Source organism: Toxotes jaculatrix, chromosome 10 (genome assembly GCF_017976425.1).
Source record: "Toxotes jaculatrix isolate fToxJac2 chromosome 10, fToxJac2.pri, whole genome shotgun sequence".
Lineage (NCBI taxonomy): Eukaryota > Metazoa > Chordata > Actinopteri > Toxotidae > Toxotes > Toxotes jaculatrix.
The window spans coordinates 26,051,830-26,059,091 of record NC_054403.1 but is presented as its reverse complement, the minus strand read 5'-3'; positions in this window follow the sequence as shown (position 1 = coordinate 26,059,091).

The window sequence follows — 7,262 nt, the reverse complement described above, 5'->3', positions numbered from 1 at the left end:
TGTTAAAGCCTGATGATGATTTTGAATCAGTACACTCTTTCAGTCAGCAACTACTTATTGTGAAAAATACACCTGAAGAGCTCGTGCTGTTGTGTGTATTTAAATATCCCTCAGCTCACTGTGTGTGAACGCCTGCTGCATCCACATCCATTTCTGTGCAGCTTTATTGCTCTAGAAAACAAATTGTGTAAACACTCATATGTTTGTCTGTGTATGATAAAGTGAATATTTGAACGCACATTCGTAATCATTTCTAAGGCAGACTTGTTACATTTTCTCTGCGTGTTTGCTCGTCTCTCACTTCGCTTTCATTTAATTCTCGAGAGGATCTGTTTGGAGAATTTTGCATTCTTTTCAACCATGAGGATTTACAACCCAGCAAGCGTTTGACTGACAGCAGCGTGGAGGAGCTGGCGAGGTGTTGTGCCAAAATTTATTTCCTCAGAAATAGGTGTCCTGCTGACAGTATGCATCAATTTCACACCAGGGAAAAAATACCAAAACTGAAATCTTTCCTTCCCGAACCACAGATGTGTATTGATTCTGCACAGAGGTTGTCAGGCTGCTCGTTAATCTATAGGTATTGAGTACTTTTTTCTTTATGCTGTATGTGTACAGGACCCAGAATGCTCTGATGTACAGGTCAAAAATCAGTCCAGGCTAAATCTGGGCCTAATTTAGTTGAGTAGTTAAAGGTTTTCAGACATCTGAGATACCTATGATTATTGCTGCAACAGAATTTTAATTACTATATTCAAGATGTAATTCGTGCTGTCTAAATGATGTTGAAACAATGGGTAGATGTAACCTAGATGTCTGCAAAACTTCACCCTGAGGACAAAAGTAAGGACACACCCTGTGCGAAATTATAGGGGAAATGAATCGTCAGTCCAAACCCAGCCCCAGCAAATGATCTTTAGAATTCAGACCAAACACGGGAAAATCAAACTGAAACAACTTCAGAATTGGTTCTAGTTGAAATCACCTGGTCCTGTTTTGTTTTTTGTTTTTTCCAAAAACAGATGTACCTTTGTTGTAGCATGCATGTTGCCTTTTTTCACTGTTCAGTATTTGTTGAGAAGCAAACATCTGGAAACTGGCTGCATGTGAGCCACTAGAAATATTTGGATGTTTGGATGAGAGAGAATTGTCTGCAGCCCTAATGCAGGACTCCTGCAGGGAACGTGCACAACAGCTGACAGTGTATAAATACCTGCCAGCTGCACTATCCATTTGAATGTGTTTGTGTGTGTGTACACACTAGTTAATTCTCCCACCTAGAACCGTACATAATAATGTTACAAAACACAACATGACGCCAGAGCGGGATAATGAAAAGTGAGCACCACTGGAGCCTCAGTGGGAGGCAGGACAGAAGCTATATTTATCAGCACCCATCCCTCTCTCCCTCCCTCCCTCCCTCACGCGCTATAGTAATATAATAATAGCGTGGATACATAATCTAAGTGTGTCGTCACTGCTGTATGACGTAAGTCCCCATGACGTAAGGGCACGCTGGGAGCTCAAAGGATTGCCGTATACGGTTGTGATGATCAGCAGAGCATGTAAAGCTTGGCTCTGACGCAGGGACAACCCGTGACTGCAGAGAGAGAAGGGGGAGGGCGGGGGGGGAGGCAGAGCAGCAGCTGCAGTACACCCAGAGAGCCAACAGGAAGGGAGCTTTAGCCTCATTCTAGCAGGGATCGGGGGCAGTCGTGACTGCAGAGCTGCCAGCCTGCAAGCTACAGCAGAGCAAGCAGAGCGAGCGATGCAGGACTATTTATAGGAGCACAGTGCATGTGTCGGCTGCAGTTTCTAAGCAGAGAAAGTCACTCGACTAGTTTGCTCAGGCTTTTCTGTCCCAGCAATGCATTCTCGTCAGTACTGCTGGGACAACCTTACATGCACAGGATTGAATGTTTAGCTGACACTGTGCTCATTACAAGAATGAAATTCCTACAGCAATGAGACAACAGATTTAACAAGGTTTGTTTCCACCACAAGTTTCTACTGACGCCCAGCTTTCCCCTTTTGTTTCCCCTTAATTATTATTCTACACTGTCAGACGGTGTCATTTAGATCTATCATCTTGTTCTTTTTGTTCTTTCTTGATAAAAGTGTTTACAGTGAGTGAAATATTCAAACCCAGGACACACCATACTACTTAGGAATACTGTAAATGTATCGTGCTTCATTTTAGATTCCTAACATTCAGACATATATTTGGTATATTTGCAAAATTCAACACCTCATATAGAAATCAACAGTGTAGTTTTTATAGGTTTAAATGGGGTTTCACTGCACAACAGGAGTTTGTAATGGCTGTAATGGCTCACTGTTTGTTAACTGTTTGGCAGCATAAAATATCACAAATAATAAACAGTGTCCATATAAATTACCCAAAGTTTTATCTTAGCAAATCGGATCAGTCAAAATAACTCAAAGTATTAATTCAGTAAAGATTTGAGACGAGAAAGATGAGTTAAATGACGAGCTCTGAAGCTGCATCTAACAAACGAGGCCTTTCTACCCAGCAAATTATTAAAAAAATAATCATAAAATCATAGTCTGTTAATTGCTTTTCATCAATTGGATTCATAAATTGGATTAATCAACAAATTGTTTCTTCAGTAGAGACTGCATAACAACTTCCCCCTGTGTGAAACACCTGCTGAGATGGTTCTGTTTTGACCTTTTTCAAAGATAAACGGATTTTAAGGTAATATAAAAAAATGTGAGAGAGGCGATGTTCTCTCAGGATGATGTGACCTTTTTCATCACATCTTTTCTCACCTAAGAAATCGTTTCAGTGACGCATGTGCCTGCCTGGATCAACACGTCTCGTGAGGACAGTTAGGAGGCTGATCCAGCAACTCGGACAAGACGCAGGATCTGTGCAGAAACCGGCTGTATGACAAACTGCAACGCACTGAATTGGCATCCCCACGGGATGTTTTGAGGAAAATATGATTTCAATGTCAGAGAAAACTGATTCTTCAGTTACATATATACATGTATGTACATGTATGTGTATGTGTATGTGTGTATGTGTAAGGGTTTCTTTTTTTTTTTCCCCCATGCCAGTTGTCATGTCATGTGCAGTTTCAGGCTGATTAATTGCTAACAATCAATGATTTGTCTCTCGGACAGTTGGTTGGATTTCTGACTGGCTCCTCGGTCCAGTTTCCCTCGTGGCTGCTGTCAAAAGATCCATTGTAAACTGCAGTGAGCTTGTTTTAATTTTATTGAAGTTGTATTTCACATGTTATGGCTGAAAGTCTTGACTGATACTGCTGTGATATAAAATTGAATTACGCTGCAGAAGAGACAGACCATACCGTCTGCACCCACTGGCCATCTGTGGCTCTATATTTTCATCCATTTCTTCTTACTTTCCACTCATAGCATTTCTTTGTTTTGGTCAACATTGTTGAGGATGCTGTCGTTGTGTTGGAGTAAACTTTATTGAAACTGTCACTGGAATTAACCAGCTGAAGGCTCCATGCTTGTGCTCATTCTTAACATCCACGTCATGGGGAGTCGTGATCTTTACAGCGTAAAAGCGTAAAAGTTCTGGCTGCAGAACCCGTGCAGTGTAAAGAAATGAGAAGAAAACAACCATCAGTGTCTGAGACGTGACACTTGCTGATTAATGTCTTTTTGAAAACTTAAGCCATAATGTGATTTACATAAAATGGACAAACAAACTTTGACTCGATCTCAACGTGTGGAACCAGAACTAGGGTTGGGGCCGCTCCGATCCAGTATCGGTATCGGCAGATATCCGGATCGGAAGTGAAAAAACGTGGATCGGTGCATCCCTAACCAGAATAAATAAACAGACATTATGAGGTTCATGGTTGGCAGTAGTGTCTTGTCCTGGCGTCCCTGTCAGAGTTAAGCTGAAGCTCATGGGGACAGCGCTGTGTGTAATAATTCTGCACTGCACTGCAGAGCAGCTCTGTTTGCTGCAGTCACGACTGCCCCACAGAAACAACAAAACAGAGGACAGCAGGACAGGAAATGGCTGACAGGATGATTTCTAATCGTCTTCTCTCTCCTCCGGCTTCTGGCTGTACAATTAATCACCAAAGTCAAAAAAAGGTTAATGCTTTAAAAATTGTATTAACCAACGAAAAGTTTAATCACACTTGAATAAATGTGATATTCATCTGACTGTAGTTAGAAGTCTACAAGTTGGGCACGCATTAGATACACGTAGCTAAAACTACTGCAGCCTAGTACAACAGCCTTGTAAAGTATCCTCCTTCATGAAGGTCATGATGTTCAGTTTTTGAAAACAACTTTACAGTAATTTTGGAAGCTGCTGTTTGACAGATGTTTCTAAATTTTCTCTACTACTCGTGTCTTGGGGATTCTGCAGGTTTATAGGTTGTTGGGTGTGTTGCTATGAGCCGTGGTTCATCAATAAAAAATGTAAGAGCTGTGTTTGTGTTCTTCAAAGTAAGTCGAGCACACAGTGAGCAGTGGGCTCCACCATGGCTGCTCCTTGTCAGCAATTCTGTTTGTGATGTTCACGGCCAGAATCTCAACCTTATCTGTCGACGAATGGAGGATACATGTCTCTGTAATCTCAGGGTTGTATCTCTGCTTTTTGCAAATGATGTAGTTCTGCTGGCTTCATTGAACTGTGACCCCAAATGTGCACTGTGTTAAGGGATACTCAAAATGTGAAGCGATTGGGTTGAGAGTCAGTTATATGAGGCCAGGGTACAGTGGATTGCCCCCTGAAATAAGGAGTGGGTTGGTAACCGTACGTGACAGTGTTTAAGTGTTTTGGAGTCTCGTTCTCAGCGTAGTGTGGTGCCAAACCAGCTGAGCACGAGCACTGAAAACCTATGGATCCACACATTTTAGCTGCTTTCAGCTAACTGTTTTGGTTTCTGCTTTCTGGAGTGTGAGGTGCTCTAATTAAGCTGGTTTCCATCAGCAAAATAAAGACCTGATGAAACCCCTTTACACTACCTGCCCAGCACCAAAGGACAAAAAGTTGGCAAAGTGAAAACCAGAATTAAGAAGAGAAAATCTTAGATTCACAAAGTTGCCAGAAACATAACTCCAGTGGGATGCTCATGCTGCGGTGTGACCAAACATGCAAGAGTGAACAGTTTAATCGAAGCAGTACAAAGAAAGAGGAGCAGCACAAAGTGGCCCAAAACAGTAAGTTTTTCACCTGGTAACCTTGTCGTGGTTGATATATTGTTCCATGCTTGAGATTAGCAAGAGAGCAGAGCAGAGTTACAGAACTCTGGGAACACAGACTTTTTATTATCATTTTTTTCTTGGTGAATGCACTCGGTGCTTTGTGCAGGTCATCCTATTTGGGGTCATGGAACAATTTAGTTGAACTTTGGCTGCCCAGCCTGGCAGAAAGTCAGCATAGTGCACATTAATTGGCTGCTCATGAGAGATTTCTGACCTTAATAACTAATCATTCCATTGTGTAATAACTCATCACCAATATTTCAAGACAGGAAAGTATTTAGGACAAAAGCTGACACAAGTAAAATGTCAGCACGGAGCAGCTACAGAAACAGCAATTGGAATAAAGCTGCGTCCACTTTATTACAGCATTTAGAGTTGAACTAAAAGTGTTTTTATCCTGGAGGTGAGAAAAATTTTTATTAAACCTAAATCTAAACTAATTGATTTTTTTTAGCCTCAAAATGTCATGAAAAACGTCATAGTATAGTAAGGCGTCAAAATCGGACAAAAAAAGTCAAAAATTTTTTCGACCTCAAAATGTCATAAAAAACGTCATAGTATAGTAAGGCGTCAAAATCGGACAAAAAAAGTCAAAAATTTTTTCGACCTCAAAATGTCATAAAAAACGTCATAGTATAGTAAGGCGTCAAAATCGGACAAAAAAAGTCAAAATTTTTTTCGACCTCAAAATGTCATAAAAAACGTCATAGTATAGTAAGGCGTCAAAATCGGACAAAAAAGTCAAAATTTTTTTCGACCTCAAAATGTCATAAAAAACATAGTACAGTAAGGCGTCAAAATCGGACAAAAAAAGTCAAATTTTTTTTTGACCTCCAAAAGTCATAAAAAAACGTCATAGTATAGTAAGGCGTTTTTTTCGGCCAAAAAAAGTCAAAAATTTTTTAGACCTCCAAAAGTCATAAAAAACATCATAGTATAGTAAGGCGTTCTTTTCGGGCAAAAAAAGTCAAAATTTTTTTCGACCTCAAAATGTCATAAAAAACGTCATAGTATAGTAAGGCGTTTTTTTCGGACAAAAAAGTCAAAAATTTTTTCGACCTCAAAGTGTCATAAAAAACGTCATAGTATAGTAAAGCGTTTTTTTTCGGGCAAAAAAAGTCAAAATTTTTTTCGACCTCAAAATGTCATAAAAAACGTCATAGTATAGTAAGGCGTTTTTTTCGGCAAAAAAAGTCAAAATTTTTTTCGACCTCAAAATGTCATAAAAAACGTCATAGTATAGTAAGGCGTTTTTTTCGGGCAAAAAAATTCAAAATTTTTTTCGACCTCAAAAGTCATAAAAAACGTCATAGTATAGTAAGGCGTTTTTTTCGGCCAAAAAAAGTCAAAATTTTTTTCGACCTCAAAATGTCATAAAAAACGTCATAGTATAGTAAGGCGTCAAAATTGGACAAAAAAAGTCAAAAATTTTTTCGACCTCCAAAAGTCATAAAAAACGTCATAGTATAGTAAGGCGTTTTTTTCGGGCAAAAAAAGTCAAATTTTTTTTCGACCTCAAAATGTCATGAAAAACGTCATAGTATAGTAAGGCGTCAAAATCGGACAAAAAAAGTCAAAATTTTTTTCGACCTCAAAATGTCATAAAAAACGTCATAGTATAGTAAGGCGTCAAAATCGGACAAAAAAAGTCAAAAATTTTTTCGACCTCAAAATGTCATAAAAAACGTCATAGTATAGTAAGGCGTCAAAATCGGACAAAAAAAGTCAAAATTTTTTTCGACCTCCAAAAGTCATAAAAAACGTTATAGTATAGTAAGGCGTTTTTTCGGCCAAAAAAAGTCACAATTTTTTTCGACCTCAAAATGTCATAAAAAACGTCATAGTATAGTAAGGCATCAAAATTGGACAAAAAAAGTCAAAATTTTTTTCGACCTCCAAAAGTCATAAAAAACGTCATAGTATAGTAAGGCGTTTTTTTCGGGCAAAAAAAGTCAAAAATTTTTTCGACCTCAAAATGTCATAAAAAACGTCATAGTATAGTAAGGCGTCAAAATCGGACAAAAAAAGTCAAAAAT